This window comes from Chinchilla lanigera, unplaced genomic scaffold (assembly GCF_000276665.1).
Source record: "Chinchilla lanigera isolate Chin_1 unplaced genomic scaffold, ChiLan1.0 scaffold00003, whole genome shotgun sequence".
Classification (NCBI taxonomy): Eukaryota; Metazoa; Chordata; class Mammalia; order Rodentia; family Chinchillidae; genus Chinchilla; species Chinchilla lanigera.
In genome coordinates, this window is record NW_004955404.1 from 2,828,528 (window position 1) to 2,842,786 (window position 14,259).

The 14,259-nt window shown below is 50.7% G+C and overlaps 1 long non-coding RNA gene across 1 annotated transcript; it reads right to left on the reverse strand.

Annotated features, from left to right (window-relative positions):
• Positions 1-12,047: 12,047 nt before the first annotated feature.
• On the reverse strand, positions 12,048-13,477 carry LOC106149127. The gene is made up of 2 exons (XR_001235092.1): positions 13,235-13,477; positions 12,048-13,051 (listed from the first exon to the last, which is right to left on the reverse strand). It is a non-coding gene; the product is annotated as an uncharacterized LOC106149127 (long non-coding RNA).
• Positions 13,478-14,259: the final 782 nt, after the last annotated feature.

Genomic DNA, 14,259 nt, shown 5'->3' on the forward strand with positions numbered 1-14,259 from the left:
GAAGACTTCGGGAATATCTGGACCTAGAAGCTCAACCAAAGTGATCCAGTCTTGATGGCTCTGCTTTAGTTCTTGGATAGGCCTTCTCAGCACAGCCAGGGAAAATGTCCCGGGGATTCCAGAATTACTTTGCTGCCTTGGACCTTAGAGAAGGACAGATACTCTTCCCTCTGCAGTAGTCACTCAGTCTCCCCCAGGAAGTGCCGGCAGGGAACCTCTCTGCCATAACCAACAGCCATAGGCATTCTTTTCAGGTAGCCATGGCAACAGCCTTTCCTTGCACACTCCTTCTTCCAGAGGAATGCCCTGTCCTGTGAAGTGCATGCCGCCTTTCCTGCTGGACACAGACTCATCCAGCCTCTGGGACAGTGTCTGTCTTGAAAATGCGTGTGCTCAAATATACCTTTCATGAACAGTGCTTCCTGGGTTTCAGAAGGTTGACTTCCACCCTTGTGAAATGTGCACAGTCCGTCTTTGTTTGGGTCTTTCTCCACTAGGGTCCTGCAGCAATTTCGGGACCGGTTAGATTAAGTAGGAGGGGAGAGATTCAAGTATAAAGAGAGCTGGAAAACCCTCTGGGTCGAGAACTGGAATAGATCCTTCTTATTCCTTCCCTTGTAAAGACAAGGAAGCAACCAAATGACGATTCCAAATTTCTGAGTCAAGGTCTTATTTGCACCATTCTGGGCTCCTGAACTAACCAGCACTGTATAGATGGGTAGCGCTCCTGGCCCTATTTTATTGTGTGTGTGTGTGTGTGTGTGTGTGTGTGTGAGAGAGAGAGAGAGAGAGAGAGAGAGAGAGAGAGAGAATATTTGAAAGAAAGTCTCTAGGCAGACTCAGGAAGTCCCACGTGATCCCTGCAGAGGCAGGATCCCTCATCTTTTGTCATTTCTATCCTAATCCTGGAGTAGAAGTTATTTCTGACCAGAGCTGGAGGGGGTGAGGGATGCTTTCAGGTCACAAGTAGAGTGGCAGGGGTCATGGAAGGTGTCAGAAGGGGCATCTGTCCCTTCCTGAGAGATCAGGCAGTCTTCCTGGAGGGGGTGGCAGCTGCCCGCCAGCCTCAGTCTCCCTGGATGTCCTTATTTGTGATCATTATGAAAAATTAAGTCCCTTGTAAAACTCAGGCCTGGCAGGTCCTCAGTGAGTCAGTTCCGTGTTCCTCAAAGCATTGCAGGTATCTTGGTGCTGGGCGAAAGAACCCCCACTGTCTCCTAACTGCGACCCAGGGTTTGCTGTCATCTCCAGTCTGATGGATCTCTACTTATCTCCTCCGCAGCGGGCTTGCGGTGTGTGCGAGGAGCGGTGTGTACAGTTTGGAGTAGTTAAATCATCCTGCGGCTGGCTCCCTCCAAAGCTCACAATTATCTTCACGCAATATTTACCTTGTGGGGAGTTGCGCAGTTCCTGTCGCCCTTCAGCGCTCACTCTTGCTGGGTCGCTTTCAAAACAGGGAGATAAATGTTAGCTCTGCAGAGTGGGTGCTGCACCAGAGCTGGAAGTGATGGTCGGTTCTCTGGGAACTGTTGGGCTCTTTTTTGAGACCTCTGCCCCCAGGTGCCCGGAGATGTGTCTGATGGACGTGCTCCTTTGTAAATGTCACTGGTCACGCCTGCCAAAGTCTCTTCCGTGTTACGCCAGGCAACATGACAGACACCATCCTCGTCATTTTCCTCTGCTGGAAAGCAGTGAAGCTTTCCGGAAGGTAACCTGGAGATGACTGCATTGAGGGTATTGATTACCTGCATTGATTACATTATCCAAGTATTTGCCCGACCTCCGCTTACCTTAATGCCATGGAAATGCTGCCCCGTAACAAAGGGCACGGAGCAGATAACAGCAGAGGTCAGATGCTAACAGAGTGGGCCCGAAAGAAATGCAGCCGTGGCTTTGATGCTGACCAATGGGGGCTTCCTGACTTCCTGCCCTGGGGGAGACCCCTTGACTTCTCCTAACCTGTCAGTGACCGTGGGGGGACAGGCCAGCCTTCGCTGTGTCTCCTTTTTCTACACCCTGAGCTGCCTCTCTGGAAGGCACTATGCAGGATCACAGGCTGTGCGTGCCCCGATAGCTGAGATCTTAGATCTGTGCATTGCTGGCCCCCTTGCTGCCCCTAAAATGAAGACCCAGCCACGGCTGCAAGAAAAACAGACACCAAGACTTTTCCAGAGCAACTCAGGGAATAATCCAGGTTAGTAGGGCCCAAGTGCTCACCTGACTAAATGTGACAGAATTATAAGAAGCGGGACTCAAGAGCGTCCGGTGAGAGAACAGCCCTGTGTAAAGGAGGGAGAAATTGAAGTTTGGAAAACTGTTAGGTGGGGTGTGTGCACCCACACCTGAGGGCCCCAATGCCCATCTCCATGGAGACCTCTCCCTAAGCCCTGCAGGCCCACAGCCCCAAGAGTCCACAGGAGCAGCTCAGAGCCACTGCCTCCCGGCACACGCGTGTGCACACTGACACCCCCACACGTGCCCTTCCCTACATCGGGAAAGATACCTTCAGCCTTCTGTTTTCTGACTGTCAGTCTGAGTCTCTCTGTCCTTTTATCCTGCATGTTCCACACCGAACCTGGTTTAGTTTGGCCCGAACTTCAGCGTATGCCCAGCTTGTGACAGTGCCAACTCCACGGGTGGGCACACAGTCAGGTAGCGGCGGCTGCAGCAGTGCCTCCTGGTGGCCACGGGGATCCCAGTCCTGATAGGACACCCTCCCCGAGAGACCCCTGGGGAAGACTCGGCAGCTCCTCAAATTCTGCTGGGTATAGTCCCCCAGACTCCCCCTCAGCACCCCAGTGTCACTCCTCCACTGCATGATCTCCCACCCACCTCCCCAGCCATCTCCCCACTGTGCTTTGCACCTGACCCCCTTTTATGAGACCTTTCATATGATTCGTGGGTGCAGCCCTCCCCCTGTGACTCTAGCACCCCCCTTTTCCTGTTCTCACACCTGACACATCCCAAGGAAGTTCCCTGCACATCTCAGAGCTCTTCGACTCCAGGATGGGGCTCCTGCATCTGACCAGCGGGAGAAGAGTGGGACCTGAATTCCCCACGGGAAGTAAGGAGCGTGCAGGTGACAAGAGGACTATCCAAACCCCTGCCTGTGTGTGTGAGTCTCCAACTTTCCCCCCAAGGATGCTTGATGAAGTTTAATTTTAAAATTTTGTTCATTTATTTTCCTAAATCTGGAAAATGCGCATGGGTTTGCTTGTAGGTTTGTGCCTCTTTTGCTTACTGCAGTATCATTTCAAACACATTGCGCAGAAGAAGCATTTAACAGATGCTTCTGGAAATAAGGGAGGGGAAGAAGAAAAGAAGAAGGGAAAGAGGGAGGAAAGAAAGAAGGAAGGAAGGGAAGGGAGGAGAGAAGCAGAGGAGAGCAGGAAGGACAGGTGGGAGACAGAAACTCAATACAGACGCAGTGGTGGCGATTGGCCAAAGGCGGCGGAGAACGGCTTACATCTCCCTCGGCCCTGCCTGGGACTCAGCCATCGAGGGCTCTGATTTCCCAAGAGCAGCCAGCGCCCCTCCTGCTTGCTCTCCAGTCTCAAAACCAGGGCGAAGCCCAGCTGCCCATGGGTCGTCATCCTCTGAACAACACCGCCAATGCTGTGAGCCACGGGAGGACAACACCAAGACTTTGGAGACCTCCCTGGTGCGTGGTATGTCATACCTCCTGAGGGGACATCGTTCTCTGGAAGCAGTGTGAGCGCTGTAGGCTCTGGGTCCTCCCAAGAGGTAACCGCTATGCCGTGAGCAGCTCCCCCCCTCCCCCCCGCCCTGTGCCCAGAGCAGCAGCACCTGATGACCATGTGCTGGCGCAGAGGCCATCCCGCCAGCCACCTCTGCAGCAAGCTGTGTGGTGGGACACCCGGACACTCCCTTCTTTAAGATTCCGGGATGGTTTTTCATTTAGTCATTTTCTTCAGGAATTCCCCCCCTCCCCACACACAAAATAACCAAGGGAGTTTTCAGCTTTTTGCAGCTTAATTCCATACCTTAGCGGGAGAAGATTTTGCTTTCAAGATGTTTTCTCTTTCCTCTGTGGAAAATGAGGAAAAGCAAAGCTTCTGAGGGTTGGATCTTTCCATGAGACGATGCTCTGTCTCCTTTGTAAATTACTTAATGTCTGAGGCCTGGGTTTCTGAGCCTCCTCACTGCTGACATCCAGCCCCAGATAACTCTTTGGATGGGTGCTGTGTGTCGCAGGGTGCGGAGCATAATGCTGGGCTCCCCCACTGGATGCCAAGAGCACCTCACCTTGCTGGTGACAGCCACACTGCAGACTGGGCCAGACGTTCCCAGGGGGCAAAACTGCCTCTGGCTGAGAAAGATTCCCCTGGGGACTACTGGGTGTGTTCTGAGAAGTGCTTGTCATGGTAGCAGCACTGCTCTTGTTTCTGTCTGGATGTCCCCCAAGAACCTCACAGGCAGGGCTTTGGGAAGGTGGTTGGTTTATGGGGCGCATAGATGACTCGCTGCTAAACGGTGGGGCCTGGTGGAAGAGGTGCTCCCTGGGACGTGGCCTGAAAGCTCCATCCCCCTCCCGGCTCCTCCCTTCTCTCCCTGCTTCCTGTCCACCATAGTGTGAGCAGTGCTCCTCAGCCAGGCCCCTCTGCCCTGCACCTCTGCACTGCCATCCAGCCTTGGAGCCAGCCCACCACAGACTGAAACCTCTACAGACTGTGAACCAAAATAAACCTCTCCTTCCTTTTGGATATTGTGTCTCAGCCGTGAGGGAAGTGACTAAGATAAAAACTGAGGGAAGAGGCTAACATGAGAGCTTTGTTCCTTGAATGCAAATTCAGAAAGCATGGCATTAGTCTAAGGCATTGTTTCTTTTCCATATTAAAAGTCAAGCCGAATGCTTACTGTACACCATGTATTTTCTGTATTATTTTATTGCTTAAATATATGTTGAGTTAGTTGCCTATCATGAGAAACATCATGCTCATATTATGCATTATTCTTTGAAACCTGTCTAAAGCTAAAGTCGGTGCTGACCCATCTGGAAAGTATATATCTGGGATAGGCAGTAAATCTCAGGATTTGTCACTCTCTCTCCCAAATCAAGCAGTGTTTGCTAATAACATAATCTTACTTGGATCATAACGTTCTGTTACTTTCACACTTATGTTGTATTATCGATCACTCTACAATTCACATTTTACCAGAAGTTTTATTAAAACCATTCATTTTTAATAATAAGATAGGTGAGATATTTATAGCAGTCACACAAGAAGAATTCTGATCAGTGGAAAATTCGTTACTAACACAGCAGAACTACTGATTTCTACCACAACTGCAGAGACAGACTATGGCCACCAGCACTTTTCAAAGGTTAAAATCAAATTAAGAAAACTATTGCTAATATTATAAATAATTGATTATCATTTATTACAAAATAATTACCTTTAAAGTAATTATCACAGTGAACCAGCGATTGCTTCAGGATTATTGCTTAATTACAATTAAACAATGAAGTACATATGGCATATTGATATTCATTGTTTATTATTATTTTTACAAGCACAGATGGCTTAGTACAATCAAGAAGGCTAATGGAATAGTAATCTTTTTTAATGTAATTACCACATAAACATGTCAAATGATATTTTGTTTGTTTTGCTAACATTATAACATTATTTTAATTAAGATGCTAAGGAAAGTAATTTTCCCCACCTAACCAGACCTAACAGAAAAGATCTATTTATGATATTCTTAAAGCTTTACTATAAAAATATTTCTATTACACAAATATTTTTCACATTAGTACACGTACTCTTGTTTTTATGTCAGCTGAAAAAAAATGCATAAAAACAAAAAGAAAAGGGTTGTTGTGCTGATGGCCAGGGGAGAAGAGAATCCAGATTCCTTCAGGGCGCTGTTAGACCAGCATAGCTCCTCCTCATAAGATTATGCAGTCTTCCCAAACCTAACTCCATGGGAATACCGTGTCCACAGGACGACCTCTGCATGACCGACGCCTCCCTGCTGCACAGTCTGAAACGCATCTTGCACCTCCAGGGCCAATATCCAGCCTGAGTTCTGCACAGATCCAAGCTCAGCCACAGGGCAGATACAGCCCTGTGCAGCATGGGCTCAGGAGAAGGGGGTTCCTGGGAACCCTGGTCGGAGCAGATCTTCTCTCGAGGCCTGAGAACGTGGGGACTCGCCTCCTCGTTCCAGTGGCTGTGTGAGTACAGTGGCTGGCTGTCCCCTGGGTTGGAGGAGAGCGTTTGGTCAGACCTGAATGGCTAGCTGCAAGTGGATCTCGAACCTGCTCAGAATTCCAGCGTCTCGGCTGCAGATGGTTGCAGCATGGTGCACCTGTGACTACTTTGGGCTCTGGTACCACGAGTCGTGTTGTCTCCTGCTGGGAGGCTCAGGTTCATGACTCTGAAGCAGAGCCTGAGCACTGTCGAGAGTGCTCCTGGGGAGACGCAGCACCAACCTGCTGCAGCCAGTGCCACACTGCTGCTGGAGCCCACCACCTGGATTCTTGGTACGGCTGTGTCCACTGGCAGGTGTGGGACTTCCCGTCCTGGTGGGCCCGATGCCCACTCCCCACAGTGTGTGTGCACTGGGAGGGTCCAGAAAGCAGAAACACTTGCAGCGGGTGGTCCTTTGCCTGATGCCCTGCATCATCCCCTCGGTGCCTTCACCGTGGTCCCACCTCAGGCTGAGGGATGCTACAACCTCACTGAGTCACTTCTCTCCTAGCAGAGCGGACAAGCTCAGTGCTCAGCTTCTGACACAGCTAGGACTCCCCTCTTTTCCCGTTTGCAGCTTTACTTAGTCCTCATGGTTCCAGGTATTCGGACAGATCAGGGAGCACCCTGCTCTGTGTGGTTCTCTACCCCATCACCAGTGTGCCCCAAAAGGCACTCTTGCTTCACCCACAGATCCCCCATGGGCACCCACCCTTCCTGACAATGATCACCACCCTGCCGGACCCTCCCAGCACCCTTCAGACATGAGCTAAGCCATTATCCTGTGCACATTCTACATGCTAAGAAGAGGGCTGTCACCCCAGCTAGACTGAAGCCCCGGATTCATAGAGAAAGTCCCATTAAACAACTCTTCGAACTTATCACTGTGTGTCAGAGATACAGGACAAGCCACAAAATAACCAAGTCTTTTCCTGATTCAAGAAATTGGGGGTCGGGGTGGGGACAGAAAGAGAGGAAAGGAGATGGAGGGGAGAGACAGACAGAGACAGAGGGAGACAGAGAGACAGAGGGAGAGATGGAGAGAGAGGGAGAGAGAAATAGAGACAGAGAGAGAAAGAGATGGGGGCATGCCAATGCCAACGCCAATGCCAACACCAACGCCAACGCCAACGCCAACACCAAGGTCTGTGGGACCTTCAGACATCTCTGTCTAGAGGCCTCCATTCCAAGCGGCCACCTTGATTCTAAAGGAAAATTATGAATTGTTAATTTCAATAATGCAAAAAGGCCTTCAAAGAGATTGGCTTTTTGCTGATGAGAAAAGGTCATTCATGTATGTCAGACCACCCCAGACTTCGACCATAAAACGAAAGTGTACGTTGTTTTACATAAAAGTTTTTTGGCGTGCAACATAACCCCCTCATTCGACGATCATTAGCTCGCCTCAGAGCATCTCCTAGTGATGCCTCCAAGTTTCTGAGAGCTCACTGTCGCCCAGGGAGCATTTTCCAAGTCCTTCCCTCCCAGAGCACTCTCCCTGTCACCGGCAGCTGATGACAAGGGGAACCCTTCTCTTGGGGCAAAACTGCATCCTGTGGCACCGACTCCTTGCAAGAGTCCATGCACGGCTGAGATGCAAGCGTCCACGTGAGGCCGGACACAGACCCGCTGCAGTGGATCCTCACTGCCCTGGAGGACACAGAGCTCCTGGCATTCAGAGCTGTGTCACTGCAGTGTTGTGAGATGCAGCACAGGTCACAGAAGGGAAATACCGTTTTCACTGCAGCACCTCTAAGCGTCTTATGTTGCAGAGTCCAGCTCCAAATCAGCAAGTCCCAGAGAGCATAATTTCCATCCATCTCTAAACCTAACCCTGATTCGTTTCCAACCAGAGAATTAGCCAGTTTGTAGAACCCTTGAGGAAGGGACTTTTTGGTCTCCAGCAGTTCCAGACTATCACTTGTTTGAAACACACTGAATTGTGCTTTTCAAAGTGTAACGCGCACCGTCCACTAGGCCTTCTGTGATAACGCAAACACCTACAGCTATGCTGTCCAACATGGCAGCCTCTAGCCACAGGGGCCAGGGAACACTTGAACTGGGATTACTGTGACTAATCTTAAAATTTTATTTAACTTTGTTGTATTTGAATTAAGCACCCTCATGGGACTCGTGGCTACTGTACTGACACTGTAAGGTTTAAATTAGTTAGTCCTTAATTTTTGGAGATGTCTTTCCTAAAATCAGGATTATCAAATCAAACTTAAGATCCAAATATTGCTAAAATTGTCTTTGTGAGACAGAGGTGTGATTGTCCCCAGACGTCCTTCATGGTTCCCTCCAGTTCTGTGCCAGCCTCTAGTCTATGAAGCTCAGGCTCCTCGGTGACACTTGGTCCTTCTCACCGACTGACCTTCGTAGGGTCCGGTGTTTAATGCCACTGACTCTGGCATAACAGTGCAACCCGGGATTAAATGATCTACCGCACATAGAAATGGCGAAACAAAGCAGCCTTACATTCATCTATTCCTTGAGAGTAAGACATTAATTAATGTTCACTGAGCACCATGCTGACTAATTTGCTGTATTTTCCCTGAGATTCTCACAGCGTCTCTCTAACGTATGCACCAGTAGGCCCCTGCCTTCCCGCTGAGGACACGGACCCGCTGAGAAACAGCCTCCCACGGTGGCCGGTGTGAATCGGTGGGACTGGGAGGCGGTAAGGTCCCTCAGTGGAGGGTCCTGCCTTGTCCACCTTCGTGTCCATTGCCTGCCTGGTACCAGGCACCATGTGGACGGTGTAGCAGAGGCTGCAGAGAGGGCCAGCGAGTCAGGTCCTAACCCGGCTTCATCCGGTTCTTCCCCACAGGGCTCCGGGCTCAAACCTCCAGAGTCATTTGGAGGTGAAGGCTGCCCGGGGGACACTTCTCTGAAAAGGACCAGGGTTGGGCAGGTCAGAGGCCCCCTGTGACACCTGTTCCTCTCTGCTGCTGTGGCCGGAAGCAGCCACAGAACACGGTGAACGAAGGTGGACGGAGGCCCTGCGTCCAAGGCTGGTTTGAAAACTCCCTGCTGGCTGGACTTGTCATCCTTTGACCTCTGGTGACTGTGAACAGGCGACAGCCTTCCCTGCTTATTTAACAAGAGCTGATTGCTTGGTGGAAGCACATCCATCCAGTAACCTTCCACGGCAACAGCAGCCTGAAGTCCTGCCCAGTTCTACCTTAAAATGCCAGCATTTGGTATTATTTCTTCTTATTTAGATAGTTCAAACAGGGTCTTTTATTCCCCAGCACAATTCCCTTGCAGTCCCACTCATGATGAACCCCGCAGAGGCGGGGCAGGAAAGCCACATCCACCAATCAGGACACCTGTGTTTGCTGTGCCCTTTCATTCACGCTCCAGGCGTGCGCAGATGACCTTCTGATTGCGCCAGGCCTCAGGGTCCCACACTTAGCAATTAGGGTGCATTTCCCAAGGAGAAGAGGAAAGCTCATGCAGCCTTTAGAAACAGAGAATCCAAGGCTGAGTTTAATTCCAGTTAGAACAGGAAAGCAAACCAAATACACAACACCCGGAAGCTCCCTCCGGAAACACATCTTCTGTGAGCACCGTGTGACACTGAGCGTCTATCACTGGGGTCTTACAATACTTCCGTGCAGGTGTTTCGTTTTTAATTTTTCCTTATGTTATTTTATTCATTTTGTTGGGAGTGACCATGAACTAATGAGACCTACAGGGGTGATCAAAAATATGATAAATATTTAAATTTTAAAATGTATTACAGGAAAGGACACGTAGCCATGAATCCCCTTCAAAATCCTCCCCTCTCATTTCAAACACACCGATCCCATGGTTCTGGCCATTTTCTGCAGCTGCTCTGGAGTCCTCTTTCCTGAGGGTCTTTACAAGGTGTGATAAAAAATACAATAAATGCTGCTACTGAGCGCCATCCAATAAAAAGGCAGGCTCATAAAAATACGACACTATGTCTGCATCTACCTTGTTCACTGGATCTGGTACCGGGTGACTTTTGGCCTTCCCTAAAGCCAAAATGACCATGAAAAAGAAACGTGTTGAATCCATTTAGGACATTGAGGCAGCCAGGACACTGCAGCTGAAGACCCCCAGGAAAGAGGACTCCAGAGCTGCTGCAGGAAGCGGCAACAGCAATGGGATAAGTGTGTTCACAGGGGGGGAGGGTTATAAAAGGGATGAATGACACAACATCGTCAAATTTAATAAATTTTTAGAAAACTCAGCCAGGCATAGTGGCACACACCTGTAATACCAGCAGCTGGGAGGCTGAGGCAGGAGGATCACTGTGAGTTCAAGGTCATTCGTTGTGACTTTCGCTTTGAGTGTGTGAGGGCGGTTTAGCTCTCCCAGCTCTCTTTTCCCTTATAGAGAAGCCATAAAGTCCCCATCACCGAGGCCCTGCGTGGTGAGAGCCAGGTAGGAAGCCTAGCAGCAAAGGCCGTCAGGAGCGAGGTGAGGAAGCTCCATTTGCAGTCTCACTACGCCCAGAAGGGGCAGTTCCGGTCCGCGATCACAGTACCCGCAAAGCCCTCAGTGCGCCTCAGGCTTTCCAAGTGGAGCCGCGAGTGGCACGGAAGGAAGCGCGCTGTGCTCCGCGTCCCCTGGGTCCTGGCTCCACCATGACAAGCGTGCAGCCCGCGTGAGGCCAGGCTGTCGCGATGGGCAGACATCAGCAGTACCGAGAGGCGCACTGAGATAGAAACACACACCGTACAGACGGGACCCCGCCTTGGCGCGCTGTAGGAGGGCGACAGCCTGCGACACCCAAGGCAGTGGGAAGAGATTCTGAGCCCCAGAAGGGAGCAAAGCCGACACCTCGGGGACTGAGCCCCAGCACTCCCGTCGTCCCGCCGCACAAGTGCAAGCACTTCTGCTTCCCCAGTGGATCTGGGTGCGGACAGGAAGCAGCTATCTCTGGCAACACCTCTTCGCGTCATTCGTACTTTTATTGTCATTGTATAATTTAACGAACCGTTGCTAGGTGCATCTCCGGGAAAATAAGAGTTAAACATGTCCGTGTTTCTGAGAGAGACTGTTAAATCATGGAAGAATTTGACCAAAGGAAACTTTTTCAAACATGACTCAGAACTGTAGGATCTCCATCTAAAGTGTAGATGAAGGATTGTAGCTGCGAAGGAGAAAACTCTGGCACTAACCTATCAGAAATAATTGCTTCGTAGTCATTAATAAGTTCTCCGCCCATAGGGACAGTTCGAGGGAAATGTTATGGGGACGTAGGTCGCGTCCCGGAGGGTTGACGGTTACAGAGGTGGCCACACACTTACTTTGCACTGTGTATTTGAGAAAGTTGCCTTTTGTGAAACCTTTGCATGCATTTACTGGAGGCCCCCAGACCCCATGACTCCTAGCTCACCCCAGAAACAAAGGCTAAGTCCCAGATTGGCCTAGATTACACCAATCCATGAAGCAGTTATTTTAGGAACAAGTTTACCCCGATAAGTACCGGCAGGGTGAAGACCCGGTGCTGAGAAATGCGCTAGAGGTCTCCCTCCCGTTAGCGTGCTCTGTGGCAGCTCTCCCTGCATCCAGGATATCATCAACACACATCCGCTTCGCACTACTTTCATTTCTGACTTCCTCATTCCCCACCAGACCTGATTTCCCTGTTTTCTGCTGGAGGCTTTCAGCTTTGAGCCAGTTTCCCGGGAGTGAGGGCAAGAACCCGGAGAGAAGGGGAGTCTTCCCACAGGAGACCCCCGGGCTCCCCAGAACCCCGCCTGATGCAAGCGATATTAGACAATCCAATGCTTGTCCTCCATGTGTATCACTGCAAGAAACACGGGGCAAGGTCCACCTAGCACAACCGTGAGCCAAACATCTGCAGGAGTTTATTCCGAACGTCAAGGTATTTAATACATGCAAACGAGGCACTCAGGTAGGTGCGGTGCTTATGTGTATAACGGTTTGTGTCCCTCTTTGATTCTGCTCAGGGAACCGGCCCCAGTCACAGTCACAGTGAGTGACAGGATTTCCGTGGGGTCACCTTCATCAGGAAACTGGGAAGAGAGGTCCCCTGGATGACGTCGGCTATGGACAGGCGTCACCTTCACACCTATAGAAACCACGTGTCTTCCCCACACCTGGCTTGGGAGTTCTTGCTGTGCTCCACACATTCTAGCTCTCTCTGCAGTTTAAAATTTGGTAAGCTCATTTTTCCAGCTGAGGTTGACTCTGGCCAGGGAGACTTTGCTCTCCCTTCAAGTAACTGCTGCGGGTGTTTCTCTGCTCATGATGAAGTTTTGTCCCAGTAAATTCACTGTAGGCTGAAAATAGCAGTAAGCCAAAGCACATTTCAGACACCTGGCCTAGGGAACAGCACAGCTCGGGCCAGTGTAACATAAAGCCCCCAGAGTGCTTGCGTGGGCCTACCATGGGCAGAAGTGCCTCATGAAAAGCCTGCTCTACAATGAAGTGTGAGATCCTCCTGCAGTGTATTAATTTTGTAAGGAGGTGAGACGCCATGTGCCGGGACAGGGGTCCCCCTTCATCCACAGCTGAGCAGGGGAGCTGGAGAGCGTTAGACACACTGATGCCGGTAACTGACCCGTGCTGGGGAGGCTGCCGCAATGAGGCAGGCTCAGTGCCTTCCATTTGCTGAATTCTGGGAGCTGGGGCCCAGTGTGAACTCTGTGACGATATGCGGACACCAGTGACTCAAAGCAAAGGTTTTCTTAGCTAATGGTTTCCACGTACTTTGACTTCTCTCTTCCTGCGTTAATATCACAGCCAACTGAATCTTAAAATCCATGGATATCCCAGGTTTAAATGCTCCCCAGCCATCTTGGAAGAACCAGGAGTCTGCTGCGATGCTCCTATGTAATTTGAAAGAAAAGAGGCAGAAAAATAAACGACTGTAACCAACAGTGACTCTTACTGTCCTGACCCAAAAAGGGCGTTTGATGTTTGATCTGTCACACCCATCCTGCTGTCACCTGCTAGCGGACATAAGGGCCGCCAGTCAGAGTCCAGGAGCTTCCCTTCACGGTGCGTTTTACCTGGGTGTGTTATTTGATCTCTCTGACAATGACCTGAAAAGCAGAAACAGGAACTAGGTTTCCTAGGGCTGTCGTTTCGGTAAACGTAACGTCTGGAAAGATTTCAGTGTGAGGTGGTGTTACGGTTCATACGGGGATCACGATGCTCCCCAAGAGCCTCACATGCTCACAGGCAGGGCTTCTGGAAAGCTATGGATCTCAGGGCGATGAGCAGACCTGTTGCTAGGAGGCGGGGCCTGGTGGGAGGAAGTGGCGCCTGGGAGGCGGGGCCTGGCTGGAGGAGGCGGTCCCTGGGCGTGGCCTGGAAGCTCCATCTCGCTCCGGCTCCTCCCTTCTCTCTCCTTCTTGCCCTCCACCCTGGCCCTTCCACCAAGCAGCCAACCGAGGACTGCAGCCTCTGCAAGCTGCGAACCAAAATAAACCGTTCCGCGTTTGCTGGAGTCAGCTGTGAAGTCCCAGGGATGAGAAGGGTCACCAAGACAGCAGCACAAGAACACCGCCAGCAGACCACCACTCGCAGGGGTGGCCTGACCGCTCAGGACTCCGTTCTTCTCCTGCGGCTCCTCGCAGTGCCAGCACTGACTGCGAGCTCCCGGGCAAGTGTTGGAGACAACCCGCGCTCCCGGCACAGCAGGGTCAGGGCTCCCGCTCCTTGCTCCAGGCAGGGCTCAGCCGCGCCCGCGCCCCTTTCCTCCTCCCCTGAGACCCATGCGTGTGAGCACAAGTGCATGCTAATTAGAGGAAACAAAACTAAAGAAAGCGCAAGAAGGGCGGGGCGGGTGCGTGTGAAGGAAGAGAATTTTCACGGGGATTAACGGCAACGTATCTTCTACTGCAATACATTTTTTTAGAATTTAAAAAAGAATTTATAGATAAAGTCTCCCTGTTGCAATCCCTTCAATACAATCATCACCGTATTTGCCCAGAGCATTTTGTCCTGAAGGCCTGTCTAGAGTTTTCAGGTCTGTAAAATGTGCTAAGGTTCTTTCTCACCTGCCTCATGGAGTCATTATGAGCTAAGTTCA